This window comes from Mus pahari, chromosome X (assembly GCF_900095145.1).
Source record: "Mus pahari chromosome X, PAHARI_EIJ_v1.1, whole genome shotgun sequence".
NCBI lineage: Eukaryota > Metazoa > Chordata > Mammalia > Rodentia > Muridae > Mus > Mus pahari.
Genome location: NC_034613.1, coordinates 58,740,288 through 58,758,972, shown reverse-complemented (window position 1 = coordinate 58,758,972; position 18,685 = coordinate 58,740,288). Strand labels below are relative to the sequence as shown.

Sequence of the window (18,685 nt, the reverse complement as noted above, 5' to 3'; positions counted from 1 at the left end):
CTCAATTTCTTGTAGTATAGTCCAATGTAGTTATATTTCTAAAAACTGGTAACTTCAATTTTCCTTTTATTGGAGGAAACTGAGGTCTAGGGTCTAGAAGGGACTTGACTTCAGATCTGATATCATGGTGCCTTGGCTCCTTCAAAGGATAACATCTGTACTCATTACAAGTTATTCCAAGGGTCCAAGGTGTGGTCCTCAATTTCTGTCTGTTCGGTCAAAGAATAAGGAAATGAGAAAATGTACTTCTTTGTAGTCTTCACTATCATTTTTGAAATGCTTTGAAATAGTTACTGAGGAGGAAAGTTCCTGAAGAAGCATCTACCTCCAATGCTTGATTTTTTAATTTTATAAAGCTGATCCAACAAAGTATTTGCAAAGCTAAACCATTTGCTACTCTGCCTTTATTGGGAATCAATTCTTCTTTACCAATCTTTTACTTTCTGTGTAATGCACCAAATCAACTCCAGTTGTCTCATAGCATTCTGGGGCATAGCATTGTTTTTTTATCCTTTTAACCATTGTTTCTATGGATTGAGTTCTTCTTTACTTTGTCTTAAGAACTGTGCAAAAAACAATAAACAAAGAGACAGACAGACAGACAAACAGATGGACAAACCTTCAAGGAGGATTCTAATCTCAGTAAATCTCTTTAACCTGGTCCTCCTTTGAAGATCAATTGAACTCAGTGTAGGTTTAGGAATAGTGCATTTTTCCTATGGAGCTAAGTCTGATTCATTCTGCTTGCTTCACCTCCACCCTATGTTTCTCAAACACTACAGCAATTTTCTTGGCTTTAGCACCTAACCTTTTTCAAGTTTGAGGCAAAAGTTCAAACAAGTGATCATGCTCTGACATTGGGGGCCACCTAATTTTCTGGTCCCATCTTTAAACCTTAGAGTCATTTCAAGAAATCTCTTGTGCAGAACTCTAGAAGCATAGACTGTTATTCCTTGCCTGAAGCTGTATCATTTCATGCCCCACCCCATCCCATCAACAGAGCCTCTTCTTCAGCATTATGTCCCTCATTACTGGGCTATATCTTTCCTCCCCTGCTGCTACGGAAGGCAATCCTTTATAGGACAGCACAGGCTTCTCATCAGTTACCATCCAGCACAGAGAACCTTTTTGCATTATATGTAACGCCAATCCCTAAAGTCTGGTCTTTTAATCTTCTAGGTAGACATTTTCTTTTTACAGGGAAAGGGGGGAAGCCTGTAATTCAGTGTTCTTATTTTTCTGCATTTCTTTACAGAATTCCCTGTAAGTGCCAGTAATGACTCCATACTTATGCAAAGTACATTTTAAATGGAATCAATTGGTTTTTTATATTTAGTTACTAAATAAAGATTAAGAGAATATATGTAAGTCAGATTAGTCCAGAGATTAAGCAAATTTGGCCTTAATTTCCCTCAAGTAAAGTTTCAAATATAATTTAGCACATCTGTAATGCTAAGAATACTGGGTGGTGGACTGAGGGATACAAATCTAATTTGGATCCAAAATTATTATTTTCCAGTAAAAGGCTCGTTCCTAATATTCATTCATATGTGAATTCATTTTGATTTCTTGTAAGAAGCTGTTCAGCCTGGTATAATCTACTGAAAACTGGTTGTGGATTTACTTGGGGATATTTTTGGATAGTGTTCCCATTTACTGGATTACTTCTGAGCAATTTCTGTTTCAGTCTGTTTCAGCACCCCTGAGTTAATGCCTTTAAGATAAAATGCACTAACATAATACACATACCAGAATCAACTTCCTCATCAACTAAGAATGGAAGCTCCACAATATTAGTAGGAGACGGTGTGAATGTGTATGTTTAAAGTGTATGCTTTATCCAAAGTCATTCTGAGGACAAATGCATTTTCAAATGCAGATTTTTTAAATCTCAAAATTAATATGTTGAATATAAGTCATACATAAATATATATAATGTGCTCAATCAGATCTCTTAATGAAACTCAATATTGCTTCAATAGCCTTCACAGTGTGCTTTACATTAGTTTAGGTCAAGGGTGTCATCAAATGAATTTTTCTCAAACTTAAAAAGAAAGTTCTAGAACTTTCTGAATTTCAGAATCACAAATAAGCGGTCATGAACATTGATAGAAAACACTACACTCATTCTGCTAAGCAATGGAAACAATATAACTGAGTCTAAGCCTCACTTCCTATGGTCTCTTCCCAGAAACAAAAGAAGCCAAGACTGAAATACTATCTTCAAAATAGAACAAATATCAACATGAGGATAATTGCTTCAGGCCCTGACTCTGTCTAGAATCTACTGTGGAACTTTCACATCAGCAAAGCATCACTGAATTTCACTTAGTTGGTTACTGAAAACTGTTAGCTGGTCAGCTAAATTCCAACTTCTACTACATTTATTTTCATATGCCATTAATTTCTTTTAAAAATGTATACTAAACTGACTGTGAATGAATCCAGTCAATGCAATTCTTGATTCTACATAGAAGATGAAGTATTAATGCATAATTTATACATCTCCATTTACCAAGGCTACACTAAAATAATTTCCCACATATCATTTATTCTCATATTTACATAAACTACATTTCTAAAGAATGCTAGTGTTTCCAACATGTGATATTAATATCACTAACATTTAGTACATGAAAGTAACTGCTCCATATTCTGTACTCTACAACTTAATTCCTAATGGAATAAACTTCTCAAAGGACACAGGTTTGGAACAACTTTAAAGTCAACTGTTGAGTCTTTCATAGATCAGCTTGGCTACTATATTCATCAGTGAGTTAGCCTTACTCAATGAAGCAAGACCTCATTTTAACTCCAATCTCATTCATTTTTGTCTTCATCATTGAAGCACAGACTAGAGGGGGAATTAAAGACTCGGGAGGAAGAGCTGTGTAGGCCACTGGGAAGGAAATTTGGGAGGCATTAAAATGACTTCTTCAGACAGGATTGTCTCTGGTCTAAGGATCTTGAGCAGTCTGGGGGAAATTAAAGAATTTAAAAGATGGTGCATCTAGTGCATAGTATATTCTAGACACAAATACATTTATGATCATACTGAATAAACATTTCCAGAAATGACTGGGATCAATTTGTGACACCATAATTAATGAGTAGAGGCAAGAAAAGCAGAGGTTGGAAACAGTATTGAAGAAACTGGGGCTATTTGATGGAAAGAGTTCGGGGTAGAAAGTGGGTAGACCATAGGATGAATGACAGCATTTAAAAATCCGAAGGTCTGTCCTTTGAAAACGGGAGCGACATAAAGAATACCTTCCAAGATAACATGGGGATAGATATGTAGGCATCTAGTGGAGAATATTTCACTTTGATATTTTTTAAATATTACTTTTTCTATATGTTGAAGTAAAATATTCTCTGCAATTCAGTGACCAGATAGCAAAATAGCAATGGAAAGTGATAGTAAGATTGCAAGTATGGGTATGGAGTGGGCTTGAATGCTGTTTAAGATATCTTGTTCAGCCGGGTAGTGGTGGCACACGCCTTTAATCCCAGCACTTGGGAGGCAGAGGCAGACAGACTTCTGAGTTCGAGGCCAGCCTGGTCTACAAAGTGAGATCCAGGACAGCCAGGGCTACACAGAGAAAGAGAAACCCTGTCTCGGAAAAAAAAGAAAGAAAGAAAGAAAGAAAGAAAGAAAGAAAGAAAGAAAGAAAGAAAGAAAGAAAACAAAAAGATATCTTGTTCAAAGGTTCTAATCCCCTAGGAACTAAAGTGTTTAGGTCTAAGATAATCTCTCAATTGCACTTCATCAGTCACGTAACTCTTGTCAAACTGGAGTACTAAAGAGCTAGGTTTTTAAAGTTAGTTTATTCACTTTACATCCAAATATCAGGCCCTTTCTCCCAATCTCCCCACCACACAGTCCCTCCCCCAGTTACCTCTCTCCTCCTCTGAGAAGGGGAAACCATCTTGGGTATCCCCCAACTCTGGTGCATCAAGTCAGTGCGCTATTAGGCACATCATCTCCCACTGTGGCCAGACAAGGCAGCCCAGTTAGGGGAACAGTATCTGCAGGCAAGCAACAGATTTAGGGATAGCCCCCTGTTCCAGTTGTTCAGGACCCACATGAAGGTCAAGCTGCACATGTGCTACATATGTGCAGAGGTCCTAAGTCTAGACCATGTGTGTTCTTTGGTTGGTGGTTCAGACTCTGGGAGCTTTGAGCCCCAAGGGTCCAGGTTAGTTGACTGTTGGTCTTCCTGTGAAGTTCCTATCCTGTAAGAGCAGTTTTATGGCTTAGGCTTTTCATTCATTCAGATTAACAGGTTTCGGAGAGCCAAACATTTGTATTAATGCTCTTTAAGACTGCTCTTGCAAGTTCCTTTCAGAAGGAGTAAAAAAAAATGGACTAATTAATTTGCTTAATCCAAGTATGTGGACATCAAAAAGAAACTTCTGAATTCTTGAATAGGTAATATTTTTGTAATGGGAAATGTAAATAGGAAATTTTGACAAGTCCTGGAGATACTGATATTACCAACAAATGCCCACAGACCCAGAGCTTGCCAAAGACATGCAGCATTACATATATTTCAGGATAGACTTGGATCCTTTTTTTTAGTTCAGATGTGTGTAAATTTTGCCATCCTACTTTCCTAATTTTAGAAGGATCACATGCCTGTCTACCAGCCAATTTAGAATAATTTTATATTTGAGTTCATAATTAAGTTGTGAAGAGATCTCTATTTGATCTTACCTCTCTTCCCCTAAAATTTTGCTTTATACATTTTAAAACTAAAATTTAGTTTATAAAACTCTGCATTTGAGAATTCCAGGAATACAATAGCTTCACCAAGGCTAAGTTACTAGCAGCAGACCTTCTGAACTGTGGACTTTTTCCACAGAGTGAGAACAAACCACTTTCTATCTATTTTAAGAAGTTTGAAGCCAGAGGAGAGGTATCCTCCTGGGAGCACTCTCAGTGCCTGAGCTGGTAAGGGAGCCATCTTTGCTCCAGTGCGCACAGGCTCCCATCATTTGCCGGGGAGAGGGCAGACTGCAGAAGGGACACAGCTTCTGGGACCCCATTTCTGGCTCCAGACATCCGGGCACCATTGCCACCAAAGGAGAGGTGTCCGCCCAGGAGCACTCTTACTGCCTGAGCTGGTAAGGGAGCCATCTTTACTCCAGTTTGCCCAGGCTCCAGTCTGCACTGGTGAGAGTGTGGACTACAGAAGCTACACAGCTTTGGGACAGACAGAAGCAATCTAGCTTCTGGGACAGACCCTGTTTCAGCTCCAGAGGAAAGGTAGCCACACGGGAGGGCTCTGTCTGCCAGAGCAGGTGAGAGAGACATATTGTGTCCAGGGTCCCTCAGAGTCTAGCCTGTGCAGGTGGGTGTGGAAACTGCAGAGGCGACACATCTTCTGGGACAAGCACCATTTTGGGCCTACATCTTCAGCCAGTAGGTAGATCTGAACACCAGCCCTCTGTGCACCTTCCCTGGAGGAAGAGAGTTTGCCTGCAGAGAGTAATCTGACCACTGAGACTCAGGAGAGAGCTGGACTCCCAGGACTGCTGACAGAGGCTAACAGAATCACAGAACAAACAGGATCCAGCCAGAGACAACTATAACAACTGACTCCAGAGATTACCAGATGGAGAAAGGCAAGCTTAGGAATCTTACTAACAGAAACCAAGACCACTCACCATCATCAGAACCCAGCACTCCCACCTCAGCCAGTCCTGGATACCCAAACACACCCGAAAATCAAGATTCTGATTTAAAAGCATACCTCATGATGCTGGTAGAGGACTTTAAGAAGGGCATTAATAACTCACTTAAAGAAATACAGGAGAACACTGCTAAAGAGGTAGAAGTCCTTAAAGAAACACAGGAGAACACAACCAAACAGATGATGGAATTGAACAAAACCATCTAAGACCTAAAAAGGGAAGGAGAAGCAATAAAGAAAACCCAAAGTGAGACAACTCTGGAGATAGAAACCCTAGGAAAGAAATCAGGAACCATAGATGTGAACATCAGCAACAGAATACAAGAGAAGGAAGCAGGAATCTCAGGTGCAGAAGATTCCATAGAGAAAATGGGCACAACAATCAAAGAAAATACAAAATGCAAAGAGATCCTAACTCAAAAGAGCCAGGAAATCCAGGACCTGCTTGTGGACGTTGTACATCGTGGTGCGCACTAGGCTCCGCACCACGATGTACAACGTCCACAAGCAGAAGTTGGCCTAATCGGCCATCATTGGGAAGAGCGGCCCCTTGGTCTTGCAAACTTTANATTCCCCATAGAGGGGAATACCAGGACCAAGAAGTGGGAGTGAGTGGGCAGGAGAGCAGGGCCGGGGGAGGGTATCGGTTATCGGGGACATTCAGGATAGCATTTGAAACGTAAATGAAGAAAGTATCTAATAAAATAATTAAAAAAAAAAAAAAGAACTGGGTAGGCTTGATTCTAGGATGCATAAGAATGCCTCTACTCAGTGGCAGAAAGGCAAGCAGCCCAATAAAAATGGAAGCAAAAGATCCAAACAGACATCTTAGTAAAGAAAATGTCCAAATGTCCAACAAGCATAGGCACTCCGAAATTGCCATCAGTGGTCTTCGGAAATGGCAAATTAAAACTACAACAGAAGGCTGAGGCCATGGCTTAGTCAGTAAAGTGTTTGCCATGAGGCATGAGGATCCAAGCTAAGTTCCCTAAAACCCGTATACACGTGTTCATTGCAGTGGTGCCAACTGATACTCCAGCACTGTAGAGCAAGAGATGAGGATTCCCGGGGCTCGCCCACCAGCCAGCCTGGCTGGATCAGCAAACTCCGTGCTCAAAGAAAACTGTGGAGGGAAGGAAAAGCAGGGACTTGACAACCTCTGCCCCCACCACATATGAGCACAGGTAAAACCTACAACAGAACACTGCCACATGCCCACCATTAGGGCGGAAAGGAAAAGACTGAGGACAATTGGTATTGGAGGGATGACGGACTGTTGGCAATCTCATACTCTGCTTGAGAGAGGCACATAGAACCACTTTTATTAGACTGGTTTAACGTTCTTAAACTTAAGTTTGGAAGTTGAGGTTTCAGAGTTTTGGATTAGATGTGCTCAGACAAGGTCTGTGCGAACCACCACCACCACCACCACCAGCACCACCACCACCACCACCATCATCAATATAAACAATAACAACAAAACCCAAACCTCCAAAATCTGAAACTCATCTGTTCCAAAGCACTTCAGATAAGGGATGTGCTAACCATACGTCCCTCCTATGACCCAGAGGTTTCCTGGGCACTGGGAAACAGGAAGGCATCTCCACAGTAAGATGTGCTCATCATAGTAGCTTCATTCAGACAGGCACAGGCTGGACACCACCCAAGTGTCAGTCAGCAGTAAGAAGGAAGTAAATTGGGGGAGAGTCATACAATAGAATGCTGTGCAACAGCAAAAAGGCTCAAATTGCAGGGACAGGAGACAGTGTGGATTTCCAAGACACAGTGTCGAGTGCTGAAGAAAAATGCCATACCAAATATAAGCAGACACAAAATAGTATGTATCAGGTAATCTCATTTATACCATTCCATTCGTGTATTTATATATAGTTTCAACATCAGAAAAATAATATATGGTGGCAGAAATAAAAAAAAAAAAGACGTTTGAATCTTCCCATATGTCTCCCAGGCTCCCTACCTTAATCCATTTGTCCAGTGGAAAGGATACCAAGAGTGGAAAACATTATAGAGGTTAAGCAGAAACATAATACATGATATAGACAAAAGGCACAGTTGCTCTGGTAGGAGTAGATGAAAGAGCAAGAGAAAATAGGATGGCCCTTGAGCACCACTTAAAGGCAAAATATCCTATACACAAGTATGTATCATCAAAATGAATATATTCTTTGAAAATGCTCTGATAGTACTGATAAGCAGTCAATTCATGTCCACTTGTGATCTGTTTCATACTCTGACACAGCTTCCAAGATGCAATTCTTTTTCCAACATGTATATACACAATACTTAATTTGCTATCTGATCCTTGTGTTTACAATGAAGTCTGATTCACACATATTTACACACTCAGTCATTTTCATGAACTACTTACTATATACTACAACTTTTAAAGCTGTGAATGACTGGAGAGGTCTGTGATTGGAAGAATAATAACTGATCACCAGTAACATCCACACCATTATCCATAGGACCGGTGAATATGTCACTTTAAGTAGTCAATGGGAATTTGCATGTATCAATAAATTAAAATTCTTGAGATAAAATATTAACCTAGGTTATCCAGATGAGCCTGGTTCCATTACAGGCATCATTCCAAGAGAAAGAAGAATTTGAAAAACTAAGTAAGGCTGTGGATATAATGTGAGAATTTGATCTGTTGGCTTTGATACTAGAGGAAGGTCAAGGAATGTGATAAGCTCTAAAAGCTGGGAATCAACCTTAGTTTAGAGCCATCAAGAAGACTGAAAATAATAAATTTTGCCAATAGCATAAATGAGCAAGAAACTATTTATCCTTGTAGGTTTCAATAAGGAATGCAGCTTACACTTTGATTTTTTTTTTAACCTAGTGAGGTTCATGACCAAGTTTTGTGCTCCAAAAGTGTAATAACAAACTTATACTGTTGGAAATAATTTCATGTATTAATTTAAGGTAAGAAAAAAAAATACAGGAACCTAATACAAATGAATAAAATACTGACCACAGCAGATTATACTTTAGCACATTTTTCTATGTTTATGAAATTTCATTTTCCTTCAAAATCTATAAGCAAGGCCACCTTGAGAAACATGAGAGCCAACTGATGAGCTGCAGAGCAGATTCAGGAAGATGCTCATAGATTATTGTCACCAAGAAAAGGGATAAATCAGTCATGGTAACTACAAACCAATCTTTTGAAGGTGTCAAAAATGAAAATGGCTGACAGTGTCTGTTTTTTCTCATTTACTAGAAGCTGTGTCCTTTCTGAAGAGATGGTAATGAAAAATTGTGGTAATGGCTTTTCATAATTTCATTTACTTAACAATCAATTAGATCTGAGCTGTGATTTTAGTGGAATAACCAGATCAAGATCTTTGGGATTTTGTTACCTGGGCCAATTTCAGCCCACTTAAATAGCTACAATCCCCCTGATAGCATTAGAAAGAGTATACTGTTATAATCAGGAAGAGTGTGAGGTTGGATACCAGAGTATCTGATCTGGTTTTGGCGTTTGACCATTAAGTTACCTTAGGCTAGACACTCAACAATCAAGTCTCACTTTTTTATCTGTAAGTTGAGGATAATGTACTACATATATTTTAAGGAGGACAATGTGAGCATTTGGGAGATATAATTATTTTAACTAGTTTATCTCAAACTTTATTTTGTATGGGAATCACCCGGAGACCTTGTTAGTGTGCCAGATTCTATTTAAGGAAGCCTGAGGCGGGATCAGATCTTTACATTTCTAATAGAATCCCAATGATATCTATACTGCTGGTGGACTCCACAGAGATGAGCAAGGCTAAAATCTACTCATGGCTAATCATGAAATAAGCTATTGGAAGAAAAATAAGATAATGTGCTACAAATTTGAAAATATATGCTAAAACACAATGTTGGTATCGTATATGCATTTCCATAATTATTTTTCCACCATTAACAACAAAAAGCTGGCTATTTTCTGTAATTTATTACATATGCTAAAATTTAATCTCTTATGGTAGGGTGTGAGAGGGTGCATACACACATGTGTGTGGGTGAAACCAATGTTTGCACATGTAGAGGCCAGAGATTAACACTGGATGTCCTTCATTGCTTTCTATCACATTTTTGCAGACATGGTATATCATTAAACCCAAAAGTAATTTATTTGGCTAGACAGCTACCCTGGGCAGTGGGCTCTACAGATCTATGTACCTGTCTTTGTCCCAATCCTTGCACAATTGCCTAAGCATAGGGGCTAGAGGTACACACTGCATTCCACTACAGCCAGCTTTTTACGTAGCTGCTATATATTCAAACTCAGCATCTTATGCTGTATACCAAGTACTTTACTTACTGGGTCGTCTTTTTAGCCTCTCTTTGCTTTTCCCCCACCCCCTTTAAGCTTTCTTTAAGCAGTCGTTGAAGAGTTTTTATTAGACACCTTCTAATAAGAAGGGACTTCAGTTTGGAACTTTCTTTAGGCCTATACCTATAACTGCACCAATAATTATCGAAATTTCCCTGCATCCCTTTTAGTGCTTGCCAACACTTACACACTATACCGCTTCCATTTTACAGCTATGAATACAGATGCTCAGTATCCAACAATAGCAACACGAATAATACTTTAGAAACTTAACAAAAAATCCAAACAGTGAATTCTGCCCCACTGCAGTACAGTACATACTACAGTAATATGGCATTGTGGAAGACTAGGAAGGCTAAATAGTGTCTGCTGATGGCATATTACATCTTAAAAGCATCAATATGTGTGTGGCATTTTAATTTATCTGTGCAATTTGGAATCCACATTAACTTTTCTGCTATCACACACAGCTTGTACAATCAGAAAACTAATAGGTGGGGGAAACCACTCTTGGGTACGTTTTGCCTTTAAAGACTGAGTTTAACAATGGGAACAAAGGAAGCAAGCAGATGTGTTTACTGAACCCTAAGATCCTGGTCTCCTCCAAGATAATGAATGATTGTTTGGCATCTGGTACTCATGAGGAACCTAAGATAGGTCTCCAAAAGTCTGTATACCATAGTCAAAGCCTTCCATTAATGAATTATATCCATCACAAATCTTAGGTGGAGTAAGTCGAGTATTTTGACTGGGTGATCTTTGTGTATGAGTCACTGTGCCTCTTGAACTGGTTTGGAGATAGAGCCAAGCTACTTGCCATGAGATCCCTGATCTCAGATTCCATGAGAAAACACAAAGCACGCTGAGACAGCTCAGGGACTCTGGAGACAGATTTAGGATGTCTCAGCACAGGCTGCAACTTTCTGCCTGCTTGATATCTCCTCTCTTGTTGCCTATCAGGCTTAGACTTGCTGTGGAATTGGGAAGTGAACATCCCTCTTTTGCTTACTCTAGACTGCAGTCAAATGCTCTACCACTGAGCTATAACCCCCAAAATTTATTTATTATTATACATAAGTACACTGTAGCTGACTACAGACACACCATGTGGTTGCTGGGATTTGAACTCAGGACCTTCGGTAGAGCAGTCAGTGCTCTTAGCCGCTGAGCCATTTTCTTCTCAGAAGTCTCTCAATGCCAATCTCTTTATCGGTGTTCTTTGTTCTGTGCCATGTCAGATTTGTTATCTGACATCACAGACACTGGGTTTATACTGTAAGCTTCTAAGGCAAGAAGTTTTCTAAACTACACACTCCATAAGAAGCTTAGTGTGTTTAAGAAACCATAGAGTAAAACAATAAAGATATCTTCTCATAGATCTCTGGAAAAAACTGTCTCCTGTGCTATGTGTAGGCACTTAGCCTCCCTATTATACCATGCCCCCGTGGTCTTAGCAAGGTACTGTCATCAGAAGAACAAGACTAGAATGATTTTTATTAATTATGGGGCACTTGGTACTTTCTAGCAATTTTACTCCAATGGCCTTTCCACTTATAACAAGGGATTTCATGGCCACAAGAAGAGGGAACAGATATCTACTATTTTATCAATGAAGTTCCAGAGCTTCTTTGTTATGTGTTTGAGGCCTGGTGTGTGTGTGTGTGTGTGTGTGTGTGTGTGTGTGTGTGTGTGTGTGTGCAAAGGGAATGGTTTTACTTTACTACTGGGTCAAAAATATCAATTCTACCTTGAGAAGATAAAAGTAATATGAACTTTACTATACAAAGCATCCTTTTAATCATAGCAAATGGTACTACTGCTGACTGTGGTGACCCATGCTTTCAATCCCAGCTCCACAGAAGCAGAGGTAAGGAAATCTTTGACTTCAATGACATACTGGGTTCCAAAGTTAGTTTCAGGCCAGCCAGTCACACAGTTGGACCCAGTATCAGAAAAGCTAATGCTAATATTTTTTAAAGGGTAATAGGAACTTGGAGTTAATCCCAAATATTTCCTTTGGTAAATTAATGAGATAAATGGCTAGACATTGGTGTTGAAAATATTGGTGGGCTGTACTTCTTTTTGCTGAGGAATATTTTGCTTCATCTAATTCAAAAACACATACAAAATTTCTAAAATAAAAGGCATCCACTGAATGTATCTTATTTCCTACTCGTGTCTGAAATATCTTGCAAAGATAAGCATTAAAGGTTCAAATTAGTGGCAAAACTGCAACCTGGAAACCACTATTTCTAGCTTCCACAGAGTCAGTAATACAATCTGTGGCTATGTTTGCAGAGGAAACTAGTGGCTGAAGATTTAGACTAGGCCACTAGTTCTCAAGAAAGAAACTGTTGTTAACTGTCTTCCTTCCACAAAATCACATTCCTCCTTCCACAAGATCACATAAAGATTTTGTGAACACTTACCAGTTTGACATCCTCAGTATAAACTTCTTTGTGCTCAGAACTATTAGTAACTATTTGTTCTTCTAAAATTGCTGCTTAGTGGCATGGGAAATCTTTAATCTACATAAGTCTCATTTCACATAATGATATTCCTTATCTATTTTCAGTCTGCACACCCTGCTAGACCAAAAGCTGTACTCAAGTAGTTCTCTTTCAGTTCCATCAACAAAATTCAGCTTGTTTAGGAAGATATTTATTCATGTAATTAGTAGTTATGGAAACTGTTTTCAATAGGTCACTGAGCATACATATGTTCATGAGCACACGAAATAAATGTCATGCTCCTTTCTGAAAATGTGTGCTACATGCAAATGCACTGTCCTGTTTTAATTAAAACACAAAATTCTATTATTTTACTTGTATAAAATGTGGGTTCCTCTCATATTTTGATACATTAACCAGTCTAGACAGCACTGAGCCTGATATTAACTGGTTTTCTAGTTGATGCCTTTTCCAGTGCAATAATTAATTTGCTCACGGAGTAAAAAATATTCCACCAAGTTGAGATTAAATATGAAGTTGAGTTGAAGTACCTTTGCAAAAGACAGAATTATATCCTTCAGCTCACATGCATTGCTAGTTATGACAGACACTTCCATGTTAATAAAAAGAAAATATTCCTTTCCCATATTCAATTGGCTTAAATGTTCATTCTAGCATTTACTATAATTCACAACATATATTGCTAAACAGAAAATATATTAATAAGCCAAAAGAGAGAAAAATCCTAACAGTTTCACATCTTACACCTTTTGCACAATAGCCTTCTTAGAAAAAAAAGGAAAAAAAACCTGACCATTTTGAAAGGAATTCCCTATACTTGTTATTTTGAGTGACAACAAAAGAAAGAGTAGACTGTTAGTCCCTTAACACGACCTGTCTGAAAATTCTTACCTTCCAGCTAATACATCTCCCTTCTCCTCAATGCTAAATTGGAGGAGGTAAAGTACAAATTAGAGAAGAAAGGACCATACTTTCCTCGGGCTTGTAGAGCTCATGTGACCCTGTACTCAAACCACTTTTGCCATTAAGAAGAAAAGTCTGTTCAAGGCCATGGGAGATAAGACAACTAAGTATAAATATCCTTCTTTCGTCCACTAGTGGAATGGCTGTGCTCACAGGTAAATCTAGATCAGTAACTACAGAAATGGCAAGTCTGTGACAACAATGAATACACATAGTCAATTCCATGCTGACTTAAAAAGAAATGGAAGAAAAAGGCATTTCAGCAGGAGCGAAGACATTTCACCAGGAACTCCTAGGAGATTCGATAAAGGGGCTAGTAGTAATAAGGTCAGGATGGTTGCTTTTATTATTAAGAGAAGTTTATCCTGCAGAGGAATTCCAAAGAATTAGAGAGATTAGAATGAAAAGGATTTAAATAGGCAATTACAAACATCTTTTGAGTTTAAGCAAGTGATAATTGCATTTGATCACTTCATTAGAAAAAGCAGGGAATCATATGTTATGAGTAGAAGGCACATAACCATTTCATAATGTTGACAGCAAACTAAAATGATATAGGCTCTGCATCAGATAAATTCAACAAGTACACGTTTTAGGCTTGGCTTCAGGTGGACTGTGAATGTCCAAAAGAAGAAAATTATGCTTGCTTACAAGCCTTGTAAAATATACTCTCATTGTGATGTTAATGGTTATAACTTGAAGGTATGTTTATCAAAAATCTTAGTAGGCTTTTCATGAGTCCTATACTATTTCAGCTTTATATTGATAAAAGGTGGATATGCTACTCTGCCAGTGGAAGTTCAGGTAACAAAATATGAGGCAAATTTTCCTAGAAAGTTCTTACACTAAAATATTTCCTTTGTCTATAATTACATTTCAATGTGTATTTTATATCATTCTACCTAAATTCGGGATGTTTATATAATAAATAGTATCAATGTGGGCATCTATATATTGATGATTGTGTGTGTGTGTGTGTATGTGCATGTTTGTATTTAAATAAACATATATGTGAGGAAATATGGAGCTATTTACTAAAACCCAATACATCTGATACAAAAAATTAAGTAATTTCAGCATTAGTTTTTGTTTGTTTGATTTTCCATGCTAGGAACTTGGGCCTCACACATAGTAGACAAATACTCTTATCTTTGAATTATATCCTCAGCCCCTAATTAGAACATAAAAATATATGACTGGCTAAGCAGGAAAAATAGATTTTAGAAGAAGATCTCCAAGTGATGCACATAGTATTAATTTAAAAATTAAATTACTATGATTTGGATAAGGGCTGACTTATTGACTTCTATAGCACATACTTGTCAATTAATCATTTAATAAGATGAGATATTATTGTCTGCCAGTGTTTATATCAATCCCCATTTGTGTTCTAAATATGTCTTCACTATTAGCATATGTGGCAATATATATTAGTTAAACATATTTTCATCATATAATAAGGTAGCATGAAGGGCTAGGGTGATGGTTTAGTGTTTTAGAACACTACTTTATTTTCCAGAAGACGCAGGTTCCATTCTCAGCACCCATATGGCAGCTCACAATCATTTGTAACTCCAGTTCCAGGGGATCTGACACCCTTTACTAGTTTAGGTAGCAATCAGGAGTGCATGTGGTGTACATACATGCAGGTAAAATACCATACACATAAAATAGGAATAAATAAATCTGTTTTTAAATTCCAGAATGCAGGAGTGAATGAACTCATGAGGTCCTACCCCTAACTGAACTATAATTGCCAGTTGATGATTGCCAGGAGAGGCAGAGTCACTTTGGGGTTTGGCCACTGGTAAGTCATCCATGCACAATAGTGATGCCACAACAATGTGTATATGAGCTACAAATCAGGAAGAAATGAAGTTGGAAGAGATATGTGATAGAGATTCTAGGGGAAGCTTGATAAGGGGTGGCTATAATCACAATACATTGTGTGTGTGTGTGTGTGTGTGTGTACACGTGTGTGTGTGTATGTGTGTGTGTGTGTGTGTGTGAAAAAATTTAAAGAATAAAACTTTTAAAAGGCAAAATGTCTGAAAGAACTGCCAATGGAATTGTGTTTTCAGATGTTGTTGATGACTCACTTCACCCCCGTTAATCCCGGCACTAAGTAAAACTAGCAGGCTTGGTAGGACGGACAAATATATTTCTATGGCATTGACCAACTCTTCATCTAGATGACCTCTTTAATCTTTTAGCTGGTTTTTAATCTTGTTAAAAACAAGGTTTCTTTCTTTCTTGTCTGCCTCCTGAGCCTCCTTTCCCATTCTTCTCACTTCTTCTCCATTACTTTTTGGTGTCTTATTTATAACAATCACAACACTCAGTAGAGTACTATCTGTAGTGGTCCAACTTCATTTCTGATTACATTACAAATTGATTTTGAAAACTACTTCTGGAATTGTTTTTCTTCTTGTGAATTATTAGAACCTTCATATAGGAAGATTCCCCCCCCTCCAAATCCTTCTACATCTCTTTTATGCCAAAAGGTAGTGGTATGAAAAGTAATTCCAGAAATAAAAGATTTAAAAGCTTTTAATATCTGTGCTTCAAACGATATTTAGTTAACTCCTTTTTAGAATGAACAGAAAGAAAGAATCTAACCTCCTATAATTTGCATGTTATTAATGTTGTTACAGAAGGGCAAGAAAGGGCATGACTTCAACAGCTCCAAATGAAACCCAAGGAGGTTTTTAACCAATGTGTCTCTGCCTATGCTCTTTCTTTAGAGATTGCATCTTTGAGAACTCATTATGCATTAATTGTGTATCTAAAAATGTATCTGCAACAGGAAAACAAAGCAACTTTTGCTTTGTGATTTTACTTTCCTTTAATATGATGTTTTATATACTGTGGTTTATTCATTTGTTGGTTGGATGGTTTTTATGAGATGTGATTCAACATAGATTCTTTTTCTAATATCATGTTTTATAAAGATATGGGGAATATAATGTAAGTCTGATACAATTATGGTTATGTGCCATGCAAGATGATACTGTAAATATACAGAGAGTCTGAAAAGCTGCTTAGCAAAATGATTTTAATATACATGGCAGTGTGAAAATGTAAGAGGAATCTATAATGACAACGAAGATTAGCCATTTGCTCTCTAACCTTATTTACAGAAGCAATCAGAGGTATTCAGGTCGAGTTAATGGCCCTGTCTCCAATTAATTCAATTGTCTACAAACAACACTGGTGCAGTGGCTGTCTCTAAGTCTGCCTCACAGTCTCAGAGGGAATACATAAGACTCCATTAAAAGTGACAATAATAATGCATTTATTACTGAAACGCTATTGTATTATAAATAAATTCCTCATGTTAAATTATGCTCCATGCTTTAACAGAAATTCAATTACTGAAATAATAAAAAGACGGTGTATTTGCCAAGTGCTTGGACTATAATTTGGCTGCTTAGTTACCAATGGTTGGCTGTTTTGCAGGTTTTTTTTTTCTTCACAGACTATTTCTTTTGAGTAAATGCCAGACTTTTTCATACAAATTTTATGAACAAGTTAGAAAATGAAATTTTGAGCTTTTGAATCCAATTATGAAAGACATAACTAAATCTATTATTGAAAAAAAATCTAGTAAGCCCTTTGTGCTGCTGTTCAGAGCTGTCTGGTAATTGAGGTAAGCACAGGTGCTGCTCATTATGGACCATTGTGCACCATCTGAATTCTGGGAACTGTGGAATTCAGATGCTTTAAACTCTGTTTGTGTGAATAACAAACAGGCCTGATTCTGCACTTGTTTGTACAAGCTTGTACACAGCTCATTTGGGACATCGAAGACACCTGCTTACCCCTTTGGAGCCAAAACAGTACCATTCATGTTCTGGCTATCCTATTGATGACAATTTTGCAAAATCAACATATTTTGTATGTTCTCTTCATTCCTACCATTTCTTCCATCATACAACAATGCCAACATACACTTGTCTTCAGTCATAGGGAAGTCAGTTGAATAAAGCTACTTTAATTAGTCAATGACAAGAGGAGATACAAAGTTGTACAATATAGCAGAGGGAATATCAACCCAGTGCTTACTGTGGAAGGTTGCTTCTGACAGACAAGCTGATGTTCTGTAGTGGGTCGAGGATGTGTGTGTGTGTGTGTGTGTGTGTGTGTGTGTGTGTGTGTGTTCGTGCACACCGGTATGTGTACGCATGTGTAGAATGCACATGCTCATGTGTTCACATGGTTAAGGACTAGAATTTCCTTCTTGTTTTTGTTTTTCCTTCTCCAAGATTCTCATATGTGTCTTTACGATGTCTAATCCTGTTCATTAGATGGGTTATTTGGAAACAGAGAACCTCATAATTATAAAGACTCAGTTCTGGTTTTCTGAATACAAAGAAAAAATTACCCATGCCAGTAATTTGTAAAGCCCTACTCCCATCCCACAAGTCTAGAGTTGGCCAGAAGTGGTCAATTGTACAGGCTTATAGGAGGAAGCTGGAGCTCATGCTGCTGTTCTGAACTTCTGAGTAAAGTCATATTATCCTGAATATGCAAACCCTACCATAGCTTCCCAGTGATCCTACTTTAATAATTCAGAGAGTTTGAATTTTCTCTGTTTCTCTGGCAGGTTTTACCTACTGGACAACCACTGCCCAGAAAACATGTGGTCATGTTCTGTTGTAGAGCAAAATAGATATTTATGTTACTCCTGCCAAACGCAATTCTGGGTCTCCTCAACTTCAGCTTGCCATTTCCACAGTGATTGAGCATAAGAAGCCAGACTTTCAGATCCTATAGTCATTATGCCTTACGATTGCTTTGAGTTTTCCTGTGAGAATTCTGGAATTAACTTTAAATTTGGAGGTGTGGGGAGTAATAAAAGACACTACAGACACTTTGTAACACTGGCTGTGGTTTTGAAAGCTCTAGCAAAAAACCCCATAGTTAACATGAATTCTACCTATTCAGCTATGCTTACACTCCAAGGTCCCAGAGAAGTCTCAGGCTGAAGAGGAGCAGGCAAAGCATACTGCAAGAATGTAATGGACTCCTAATCAGGGTACTCTTTCCCAGGGTACTCCTCCCCAGGGTATTCATCCTCAGGGTACTCCTCCCCAGGGTATTCATCCTCAGGGTACTCCTCCCCAGGGTACTCCTCCCCAGGGCACTCATCCCCAGGTTACTCCTCCCCAGGGTACTCCTCCCCAGAGTATTCATCCTCAGGG

At 38.3% G+C, this 18,685-nt stretch overlaps 1 protein-coding gene across 2 annotated transcripts in view; it reads right to left on the bottom strand.

Annotated features, from left to right (window-relative positions):
• The window catches only part of Aff2 (AF4/FMR2 family member 2), a 475,715-nt gene that overhangs the window by 37,518 nt on the left and 419,512 nt on the right, over positions 1–18,685 (bottom strand). The window lies entirely within an intron of this gene.